The following is a 12,811-nucleotide window of genomic DNA, read 5'->3' on the forward strand; positions in this document are numbered from 1 at the left end:
GGAGCTTTGGTCTTCCTCCCCTTTTGTCATTCTGTTCCCTCTTGCAAAGAGACCATTGCTTCACCTCTTCATCGGGCTTAAACTTGCTCAAAACTTAAAAAATCACATACCCATTTTCCTAACCAGTTATACACGAATGCATTTCAATTTTTTTAAATATTAAAATATAAAAATATATAAATAGTGGAAGTCTTTCTCCACCCCGCTCCCCATTACTCTTCTACTTAGAGGTGGCACTTTTAACACATTGCATGTATGTTTCCAGGACTGTTTCTGTATGTTTATACATACTCATATATATTTACATTTGCATATACACATGTATATATATATATATGTGTGTGCATATATAATTATATATCAATGGTAAAATAAATATTGTTTTTCAATTGTTTGTTTTCACTTAACAATTTAACACAGGTTTTGTTGTATTACAGTACTTCTGCATCAAAATCCACAAGTTGGGATTATCATATTTATTTAGCTGACCCCCTATGGATAGAAATTTTGTGCTATTTTGTGCCCCCCCCCCCCCCCCCCCCCCGCCCTGCCGCAGCAGCGAGTGAGAGTTCCAGCCTCACCAGCGTTAGGTGTTGGTAGTGTTCTGGATTTTGGCCATTCTGGTAGGTACATCATGGTATCTCAAAGGTGTTTTAACTTGCAATTCCCTAGTGACACATGATGTGGATCATCTTTTCATATGCTTATTTATCATCTGTAGATCTTCCTTGATGAAATATCTGGTAAAATCTTTGGCTCATCTTTAAACTATAATTCTGGGGGTGCCTGGGTGGCTCAGTCAGTTAAGTGTCTGACTCTTGATTTCGGCTCAGGTCATGATCTCATGGTTCCTGCGATCATTCTGGTGTACGGCTCTGCACTGATGGTATGGAGCTTGCTTGAGATATTCTCTCTCTCCCTCTCTCTCTCTCTCTCTCATTCTGCCCACCCCCCTGAACACACTCTCTCTTACTCTCTAAATAAATAAATACATAAACAAACAAACAAACAAACATTAAAAAAATATTTAAACTAGGGGTGCCTGGGTGGCTCAGTCGGTTGAGCGTCTGACTTTGGCTCAGGTCATGATCTCGCAGTCTGTGAGTTCAAGCCCTGCGTTGGGCTCTGTGCTGACAGCTCAGCCTGTGTGTGTCTCCCTCTCCCTCTCTCAGTGTTTCCCTCTCTCTCTGCCCCTCCCCTGCTCATGCTCTGTCTCTCTCTCTCTCTGTCAAAAATAAACATTAAAAATATATGTTTAAACTAGAATTCTGTACCCTGAAAAATTATCCTTCAAAAGTAAAGGAGGGAAAAATGACTTTCACAGACAAACAAAACATTAAGAGAATTTGTTGCCAGTAGATCTGCCTTGCAAGAAATGTTAAATGAAGAACTTTGGAGAGAAGGAAAATAACAGAGGTCAGAAACTGGGATCTACCAAAAAAAAAAAAAAAAAAAAAAAAAAAAGAAAGAAATAGATGAAGGTAAAAGGAACACATATTTCTTATTTTATGAAGGATGTAAGGTCTATGCCTAAATTTATTTTTTTAATTTTATTTAATTATTTTTTTTGCATGTGGATGGCCAGTTGTTCCAGCATCATTTGTTGAAAAGATTATCTTTTCTTCATAGTATTGCCTTTGCTGTTTGTCACAGATCCTTGACTATATTTATGTGGGCCTATTTCTGGCTCTCTATTCTGTTTCATTGACCTATTTGTCTATTCTTTTGCCAATACCAGGCTGTCTTGATTACTGTAAGTTTATATTAAGTCTTGAAATCAAGTCATGTCAGTTTTCCAACTTGATCCTTCAACATGGTGTTGACTGAGTTGATAAAATTATAATATATTTAAAGTATACAACATGATGTTATATGTATGCTTGTGGAAGGATTCCCAATTGATGGTGTTGTTGAGTTTTTGCTATGTCCTTACTGATTTTCTTACTGCCAGATATGCCCATTTCTGATAAAGGGGCATTGAAGTCACCGAGTACGATTCACTCCAAGTGGATTCACCTATTTCTCCTTGCGGTTCTACCATTTTTTCCCTTATGTAGTTCGATACTCTATTGTTGGATATCTACATGTTAAGGATTGAATGTCTTCTTGGAGAATTGCCCCCTTTGTAATCATTTAGGTCCCTTCTTTACCCCTAACAACTTTCCTTGCTTTGAATTCTGCCCTGTCTAAAATTAATTTAGCTGTTCCTTTCTTTTCTTTTTATTTCTTTATTAGCATGGTATATTTTTCTCTAGACGTTTATTTTTAATCTTTACATGCCTTTTTATTTAAAGTGGGTTTCTTAAAGACAAAAATAGTTAGGTTTTGGTTTTCTCATCCACTCTGACAATCTCTATCTTTTAATTGCTGCATGTAGATCGTTGATCTTCAAAGTGATTTATTGATGTATCTTGATTAATATCTACCATATTTATTACTGTTTACAATTGTTGCCCTTGTTCTTTGTTCCTATTTCTGTCTTCGACTCTTTTTTCTGTTTTTTTGTGATTTTTTAAAAAAGTTTATTTATTTATTTTGGGGGTGGGGAGAGACAGAGAAAGAGGAGGAGAGAGAGAGAGAGAGTGTGAGAGAATCCCAAGCAGGCTCCATGCTATCAGCCCAGAGTCCCACGAGGGGCTCTGTCTCACAAAGTGTGAGATTATGACCTGACCTGAAATCAAGAGTCAGATGATCAATCAAATGAGACACGCAGGCTCCCCTCAGTCATTATCATTTCTAATATTCCTTCTGTTCTTTTATCTTCGTCTCCTTCAATCATTCCAATTATGCATATGTTGCACCTTTTATTTTTATTTACTTTTATTTTTTAATATGAAATTTATTGTCAAATTGGTTTCCATACAACACCCAGTGCTCATCCCTACAGGTGCCCTCATCAATGCCCATCACCCATTTTCCCCTCTCCCCCAACCCCCATCAACCCTCAGTTTGTTCTCAGTATTTAAGAGCCTCTTATGGTTTGCCTCCTTCCCTAACTTTTTTTTTCCCCCCTTCCCCTCCCCCCTGGTCTTCTGTTAAGTTTCTCAGGATCCACATATGAGTGAAAACATATGGTATCTGTCTTTCTCTGCCTGACTTATTTCACTTAGGATAACACTCTCTAGTTCCATCCATGTTGCTACAAAAGGCCATAGTTCATTCTTTCCCATTGCCAAGTAGTATTCCATTGTATATATAAACTACATCTTCTTTATCCATTCATCAGTTGATGGACATTTAGGCTCTTTCCATAGTTTGGCCCCTATGCATCAGTACTCCTGTATCCCTTGGGTAAATTCCTAACAGTGTTATTCCTGGGTCATAGGGTAGATCTATTTTTAATTTTTTGAGGAACCTCCACCCTGTTTTCCAGAGCAGCTGCATCAGTTTGCATTCCCACCAGCAGTGCAAGAGGGTTCTCATTTCTCCGCATCCTCGCCAGCATCCATGGTCTCCTGATCTGTTCATTTTAGCCACTCTGACTGGCGTGAGGTGATATCTGAATGTGGTTTTGATTTGTATTTCCCTGATGAAGAAGGACATTGAGCATCTTTTCATGTGCCTGTTGGCCATTTAGATATCTTCTTTAGAGAAGTGTCTATTCATGTTTTCTGCCCATTTCTTCACTGGATTATTTGTTTTTTGGGTGTAGAGTTTTGGTGAGTCCATAGATTTTGGATACTAGCCCTTTGTCTGATATGTCATTTGCAAATATCTTTTCCCATTCCGTTGGTTGCCTTTTAGTTTTGTTGATTGTTTCCTTTGCAGTGCAGAAGCTTTTTATCTTCATGAGGTCCCAATAGTTCATTTTTGCTTTTAATTCCTTTGCCTTTGGATATTACTTTTTTTATAGTTGTCCCCCAGTCCTTGGATATTGTGCTCTGTTTTCTCAGTCTTTGTTTTACTTTCTTTTTAGTTTTAGAAGTTTCTATTGATATATTCTCAATCACACAGATTCTTTCTTCAGTTGTGTGCAGTCTACTCATAAACTTATCAAAGGTAGTCTTCATTTATGTTACAGTGTTTTCGATCTCTAGCTTTTCTGTTTGGTTCTTTCTTAGGATTTCCATTTCTCTGCTTACAGTGCCACTCTATTCTTATTTTATCCATTAGAGCCCTTGGCATATTCATCAGAGCTGTTCTAAATTCCTGGTTTGATAATTCCAACATTCCTGCCATGTCTGGTTCTGATGCTTGCTCTATCCCTTCAAACTGCTTTTTGGCTTTTGGTGTACCTTGACATTTTTTTGATAGTTGGACATGATGTACCTCGTAAAAGGAACTGCTGTAAATAGGCCTTTAGTAATACAGTGATAACATGTAGGGGAGAGGAAGCATCCTATAGTCCTAGGATTAGGTTTCAGTCTTTTATTGAGCATATGTCTCTAGAGTGTGAACCTCACAAGTGTTTCTCAGGATTTTTTCTTCCCTTGTAAATGGGACAAGATGGATAGGCTGGGCTAGAGTTGGCTGTTTCCCTTCCTCCAGGTCAGTTAGGATCTGATAATACCCCAGCAGAATAGGGATTAGGCTATGGTTAATTAGTTTCTCCTGAGGGCAGACATTGCAAAGAAGGACAGAAGGCAGAATGCTCTGGCATTTCAAACTAGTCTTTGCCCCTCCCTCTATTGCCTCCCCCCCACTCCTCTCCCCCCATCTCTTACCAGAAGCATGAGAGAATTTTTCTCAAATATTCACTGTGAAAACCTGGTTAAGGTCCTGGAGGCAAAAGTAACAAAAGCATGGGCGCTCCCTTACAAGTGAGACTGGAGATTTCAACTCTCAGATTTGTTCACATTGAGTCCCCAGCAATTCTTCAATTCCTTTTCAGGTCTTCCTACCCTGGCACTGGTTCCTCTGTCAGTTTCTGCTTGTGAGTCCTGCTCTGGGAAGCCAGGACACCCTAAGTTCTCTAGTCTGTCTCTCCAGTCTTGGGGGCAGTGGTTTTCCCTGTGTCTTCTTCTCTTACGGATCCAGGAAGAATTGTTGATTTTTCAGCATGTTCAGCTTTTCACTTGTTAGGATGGAGTAGCAACCTCCAAGCTCTGTACATGTAGAACTGGAAACCAGAAGTAGACTATTTTAAATAATTTACTATTTTGATTGTCAGATAAGGGGAAAACTCAGTATTTTCATTTTCACTTCCTTGACTTCTTGTGGGATTGAACATTTTTCATATATATTCCTTTGAATTTACTCTTAAAAGATGAGTCAGTGTTCAGCAGAGGGAAAGGTGGGAGCAAAAGCATAGATCTATTAATTGCACAGTGTCAGCATGTGTTAGAGGGACTGAAATTATTTAGTTTAAGGAATGAGAGGGTGGCTTTAAGAAAAACAAGACTCAGAAGTAGATAGGTGTCAGGTGACAGAGGCCCTACATGCCAGGTGTTTAGACTTTATCCTGTCCCATTATGGAGAGCCATGGAAAGACTTTAAGCAGGGCTGAAAAAGGCCAAATTTGTTTTTAGAAAAAGTAATCTTTTAGCTGTAAAAAATGTGAAATGAGGTGAAAATGCACAGATGGAAAGAGGAGAGCAAACTCAGAGAACTGTGGTGCCCCCTGAGGGAGGACAGTGGTCCTGGGCCTGGGGGTGGAGGAGAGGAGGGGCAGACAGGAGAGAGATTAGCAAGACAGGAAGCATGGCACCATGTGTGCATTGTCTGTGACAATGGGGAAGCCGGAAGCCAGAACACTGACAGTTTGCCATGGAGAGCATTGGTATGTGGGACGCCTGAGTGGCTCAATCGGTTGAGCACTGGACTCGTGATTTCGTCTCAGGTCATGATCCCAGGGTCGTAGGACTGAGCCCTGCGTCCAGCTCCGTGTTGAGCTTGGAGCCTGCTTAAGATTCTCTCTCTCTCCTTCTGCTCCTTTCCCACTTGTGTTCTCTCTCTCTCTCTCTAAAATAAAACATTTTAGAAAGAGTTTTGGTATGAATTATTGTCCAGAAAACTTCTGCTATAGCCAAAAAACCCCAAAAATTACAGAACAGTTCCATCTAAACTACTTAAGTCTAATTTCATTAAGGCTTCTACAGAGATGAACATTTAAAAGAAAATCAGGAAAAAAATGCACATTTACTTGAGAGAGAAGATATTGGTTGAAAAGAGCCAGTAACAAACGAATCTGCAAGGAAGGATAAGAGAAAAATAAGAAGAGAAAACATTTTTTTAAATGGATGAAGGAAAGAAAAAGGAGGTGGACAAAAATTTGAATGGAAAACTGAGGGTTTTAAGTTATTTTTACATTTTATTTTACATACATTAACATTATGCTTTGAAAATAATATATTGAAAATTAGAGCATTAATTCGTGGAAGACAGTAGATTCTGAACTACATGTTTCATGAAATCTCAAAGTGACTGCTAACTGCTGCTAATAACTGTTGTTACATTCTTGTAAGAAGCAAAATTTCCCCACGTAGCACTCTTTTAGCCTCCTGATTTTATTTAACCTGAAAAGAAATCATTATCCCTACTTTATAGAATGCAATCCTAAAGCATCAATAGGTTACTTGTACATGTTACCAGTTAGATATTTGAATGTCTTAGCTACTTACTATTAGTCATTTATTTGATTGCTGGGGTAATTTTCATGGGGATTCTGAAATGCCCCAACATTCCAGCTCTTTCTTCTCGACTAAGTTTGCCCTCCTCAGAATTTCTTTCTAGACACAGCATGTGTTGCTGCTGTTTCCTTAAATCTGTACACACCAGTCCTTAAATAAATAATGATTTATCTTCAAATCAGTGGTACTTTTTTTTTTTAACACGTCTGTAAAAACCATCTTTGGTAGAAGGGTTGTGTGTAAAAAACACAATGCTTTGGTATCATCATTTTCATAAAACAGCCATGGAATAAACAAATATTAACATAGAAGGAATCTTTGTGTCCCCCCTCCAAATTCATATGCTGAATTCCAGAGGTCCAAGGTTGATGGTATTAGGAAGTGGGGCTTCTGGGAGGTTCCTTACGCTGTGATGGAGTAGCCTTCATGAAAAGAATTAGTATTCTAACAAAGAGACACCAAAGAGCTCCCTCACTCTTTCTACCATGTGAGCACACAGCCAGAAGGCGCTGGCTGTGAACCTGGAAGAGGGCCTCACCAGATGACCATGCTGGTGCCTTGAACTTGCACTTTCAGCCTCCAGAACTGTAAAAAATAAATTTTTGTTGTTTATAAGCCACTCAGTTTTTGGTATTTTGTGAGAGCACCCTGAACAGTTTAAATTAGCACAAAGATGGGGCACGTGGGTGGCTTAGTTGGTTGAGCATCAGACTTCAGCCCAGGTCATTATCTTGCAGTTCCTGAGTTCAAGCCTCACACAGGGATACCTGCTGTCATGCAGAGCCCACTCTGGATCCTCTGACCCCCCCTCTCTGCCCCTCCCCAGTTGCACTCTCTCAAAACTAAATAAACATTAAAAAAAATAAAATAAATAAGCACAAAGAAAAAAAAATCACCCATATTCCCAACAACCAATCACTATTAACATATTAGCATATTTCCCTCCACATTTAAAAAAGAAAAAATTAGTCTATTCTCATACTTACTATAAGAATTCCAATAACAGAAGGCACACAGTTAAGAAAGTTGAAAAATCACTTCAAATCTGACACCCAGAAATGAGCTTTATTAGCTTTAAATTTTTTTAATGTTTTATTTATTTTTGAGAGAGAGAGAGAAAGAGAAAAAGAAACAGTGTGAGCAGGAGAAGGAAAGGGAGGCACAGAATCCGAAGACAGGCTCTGGGCTCTGAGCTAGCTGTCAGCAGAGAGCCCGAAGCGAGGCTCAAACTCACAAACCTGAGCCTGAGCCGAAGTTGGACACTTAACCGACTGAGCCACCCAGGCACCCCATATTAGCTTTAGATTAATATTATTATACACATCTTTCTAAGTATACACACAGAAGGAATACCTTCTATAAATATGGGATCACACTATATTAAATATATTAAACTTAAACTTACTCAATTTTAAAAAAAATTTTTAATGTTTATTTTAGAGAGAGAGAGAGAGAGACAGAGTGCAAATAGGGGAGGAGCGGAGAGAGAGGGAGACACAGAATCCAAAGCAGGCTCCAGGCTCTGAGCTGTCTGCCCAGAGCCTGATGTGGGGCTCCAACTCACGAACCGTGAGATCATGACCTGAGCTGAAGTCAGACACTTAACCCACTGAGCCCCCAGGCGTCCCTTACTTGAAGTTTTAAAAAAATTTTTAAGTAAGCTCTCGGCCCATTGTGGGGCTCAAACTCATGACACCAAAATCAGGAGTTGCTTGCCCTACTGGTTAGGCCAGCCAGGCATCCCAATCATTTGAATTTAAAAAAGAGGTCTCCAAAGGTTTGGAGAGAAACTGAAGGAATTGTTGAATTCCAAATAAACATTTCTTTAGCACAAGATGTATTATTTTCTGAAGGATTCTAAACGCTCTAAAATATTAAAAGGCTGTATTCAACGTGCTTTTTTAAAAACCACATATTTTGATTATATATATTATCAATGAATCAGTGACTCCCTGCTTTAATAGATGAGAACATCAGCATCCTCACATTCCCACCCGTCTCTTTGTCCTTCCCTCCATTCAAAATAGTCACCTCCAACTTTGCCATCACAATTTTCATAAATTTTAGCAGGCACAGATAATGTATTAAAGAATCCTTTGTCTATATGTCTTTCATTCTCAAACATGGAAGCAGTTGCTCCTGAAAACTCTCTCCCCCACACCGTCAGTTCCTAACCAAAAATGCCCATACAACGCCACGCCAAAGGCTCTAGACTTCCTTCCCCCTACCCCCAACTCTCTAATAAGGCCCAAGAGAAAAACAAGTGAGAAGTGAGAAAATGCTTAGAGAATGAACAACACCAGAATCTTACTTAGCTTGTGGAGAGAGAGCAAGAGAACACTGGGAACACTGATGCATTAATAATTATGACTTTTTAGAACACTGGAATTCTCTGGAATGACAGATGTGAACAGTAGAACTCAGATGACACAACTGACTTCTGAGAACTTACTGAGGAAGTCGGGGCAGGAGCTCCAAGGAGAAAAGGGTCAAAAGACAAGAAGTGATCGGAATGGCATCTTTCCCATTGTGAGAGAGCCTGGCAGAGGGGCTGTACCCCCATCTCAGAAGAGTGCAGCCTGTATCTACTCATCTCCGGGCTTCCTACCCATTTAAACAGAAAGCTCAGTATTCAGAGCTAAACATCTGGCTTGACAGCAGGGAACACTCAGTTAATGGTAGTTCAGAGGAATTGCTCTGTTTGCAGCTGTTTCTTCTTGATAAAATAATTGTTGTTTCAAATGGGAAATTATTATGTAGAATTGGAATGGAATGAAAAAGTGGTGTCTTATCACAGCTTGATTTAGTAGTATATAAATAGGTTATGAGAAAGGAAGGTATAACATTAAAAAGTGAGATTATAAATGGTGGATAAACACTGCTTCAAAGAGCAAGAGAGAACAATGCCAGGAAAACACGGCATGTGACTGAAGAGGCACAGGTCACACGTCAAATCAATGACTACACCTATTTTTTAACCCTATTTCTTGGAAAACGCATACACTTAAGAAATGGTATTTGGTAATCTGCTTTGCCCAGAATGAAAGCTCAGTGATTCCTGGAAGGCACAGGTAAGTTGGTAGGAACAGCTATGTGTATGATTTAAAAGTATTTCAAAGGTCTTGTGCCAAGTGTCCAACTATAATTCGTCTGCAACTGACTATTGACGAAAAGAATAAAGTGTGATGCATCTTTTTTTTTTTTGGCCTCTATCTGCAAAAAGCAATTGAGAGAGAACAGATGACTAAGTCCTAGAGCGAGAAGGGGACCTGGGGAACCTGAAAAAGAACAGCAATTGAAATTGAATGAATGAAACAGAGCCCGGGAAAGAGATTTCAGAACATGCTGCAAGACTGGATACCTGGCAGTGGTAAAGATCCTAAGTGGGCTACATGTAAAACATTCGTAGGTCCTATGTTAAAGGAACAGAACAGGAAAGGTTGAATAAGTGTAGGGTAGCAAGAATTTTAGAACCTGGAAAGCCCAGACATGCAGCCCGGGTATAATATAAACTCTTTCCAGGCACAGATGTGGCACTGCTGGAAGGGAGACCATAATTCTCCTTAGGGTCCTTTATCAGGGCCACATTGGATTCAGAGAATTCCTTATGTTGTGTCTCCACCTTGGCACATCACAAAAAGGACCAGAAAGAAGTCATTAGAAGGTCTTGCTCACTCCAATGGATCGTTTGTTTATCCCACTTGCATTTCACTTTGACTTTTGATAAAATTCATCATAAAACAAATCATGGTATGTGGATTTACTTTTTATAATTCCATTCCCAAACTTGATCTCGTCAGACCTGGCCATGAGACACCTAAAACCCTGTTCTTATTTTTAACTTGTGATCAATGTAGATTAAAAATACTATACACTCCTTTCTTCATTTGTTAATAGTACTGTTTTACCCTGTTCTTTCTATATTCTGTTGGGTTTCTTGAGATTGCCTTTTTTTCCTCAGTGACAAAATTAATGGAATCATAGGGCTTGGCCTTTAAAAACTGGGACCACTTGTAGCTACTCCCTCTCACTGCGTCTGAAAAGAAAAGCAAATAGTATTTTGCATCATAAAACTGTCCTTGCAGAAGTTATTTCCGTCAAAAGAATCTTCTTTTTCTTAAAGGGCCAGAAAGTAAATATTTGAGACTTGTGGTCTTTGTTGCAACTACTTAATTTTGCTACTGCAGCATGTAAGCAGCCAAATGAATGGGCATAGATGCGTTCCAATAAAACTTTATTTACAAATCAGGAGGTTGGACTGGGCAGTAGTTTGCTGATCCCATTAGCTGCCAACTCCTATTAGACATCTGAATTCCAGAGATTGTTGCTATGGCCTGTGAAAGTAATCTTTAATCCTTAAAAGGTTATAAACTGGTTGTCTTACTTAATAATGTGTTGCCTAGTAATAAATACTTAAGTTGACATCCCTGTTTTCCAGAAGACATAAATACTTGTGAATTTTCTTTGTTGAACAGAAGAGGATTATTGGCTTTTTCTCTTCTCCCTCATGCATGAAGGTAAAAGAAAATGATTATGTTACAGGTTAGGTTCTCTAGAAGCAAAAGATGAGGTAGAGCTTTGGGAGGAAGTTGTTCCATAAGGATCAATACTTGTGAAAAGTAGGCAAGGAAACAGGACTGGGCAGAGAGAGAAGTAGAACTACTATACAGGTCCAAAAACTTTGTTGACCATGGCTTGGAACCCTGGAAGAATAGGGCTCCAAGTGGCCAAGTCTATAGCCCTACCTTGCTCAGTCACCAGATGTAGACTGCCCTAAGAAGAGAAAGGCTTCAGGCAAAGCAGCTCTCTGGAAAAACGCATAGCTAGAAGCTGTGTGCTGGCTTCCTTCCCACTGCTTAGGCATTAAGTCCTTTCTTGAAGGGGGTCTGGACAGAGAATTCTTCATACTTATCATAGACAGCTAGTTTTTTTTTTTTTTAATGCTTATTTATTTAATCTCTACACCTAAATGGGGGCTCGTACTAATGACCCCAAGGTCAAGGGTCACATGTTCCTTTAACTTAACCAACCAGGTGTTCCAGGTAGTTTTTTTTCATTTAAACAAAAAATCTGAAAACGTTATCTCATATGTTAACACCAGTGATGGAATAAGAACAGCCATAAACATAATCCTTTTGATTATGTTTTCACTCTTTATGTGTATAAATATGCCTTTTCCTGTGGGAGAAAAGAGTGTAGGACACAGACATCATAATGAAGAAATATCTGGGCATCTTTTTTTTCCTCCTTTATTTCTTCTTTTACCTTCCCTAACTAGTTATCACTTACCTTCTGTTCTGCCTTCTTCCATTCTACCTCTTACCTTCTGGTTTTTCCATGCTTCATTCACTAACCCCTCAAATTCTACTCAAGGTTGTTGAATAGCTTCATATATAAAGCAATACCTAGGGCTCGTAATGGCAGACAATTTCACATACCACATTCAACGTTTTCTTGTGTTGAACACTATCTACAATACTGCTATGAATATTCATGTACGACTTTTGGGTGAATATATGTTTTCAACAACTATGGTTATATACCTATGAATGGGATTGCTGGATTATATGGTAACTCTATGTTTAGTCCTTTGAGAAACTGCCAAAATGTTTTCTAAAGCGGCTGTACCATTTTACATTCCTACCAGCAATGCATGAGGGTTCCAATTTCTCCACATCCTTGTAAATACTTGTTACTGTCCATCTTTTTTCTTACAGTTATCCTAGTGGATCTGAAGTTGTGTCTCATCGTGGTTTTGACTTGCATTTCCCCAATGACTATTGATGAGCATCATGCCTTGTTTCTTTTACTGTATCTTTTTTGAGTTATTTTCTTAGTGGCTGCCCTCTAAGACACTAATTGTAGTAATGATAATTAGTATCATAACTTGCAACAGTCAAATTTGGGTCAATAGCCACTTAATTTCAGGAATAAACAAAAACTTTGCCTCAATATAGCTCCATTCTCTTCCCCCTATTTTGTGTTATTACTGTCTTAGGGATTACATGTTTATGCATAAACCTATAAAGACAATCTTATAAGTATTGCTTTATGCAACTGTCTTTTAATTTAAATGGAAGAAGAAAAGCATTACAAACAGAAACATATTTTTATGATCTTTTACATTTGCCTATAATGTTACTGGTGCTCTTTATTTCTTCAGGTGAATTTAAGTTACCCTCTAGTGTCCTTTCATTTCAGTTTGGCTTCCCTTTAGTATTTCTTGTAGAGCAAACCTGCTG

The sequence above is a fragment of the Leopardus geoffroyi genome, chromosome A1 (assembly GCF_018350155.1).
Source record: "Leopardus geoffroyi isolate Oge1 chromosome A1, O.geoffroyi_Oge1_pat1.0, whole genome shotgun sequence".
Taxonomy (NCBI): domain Eukaryota; kingdom Metazoa; phylum Chordata; class Mammalia; order Carnivora; family Felidae; genus Leopardus; species Leopardus geoffroyi.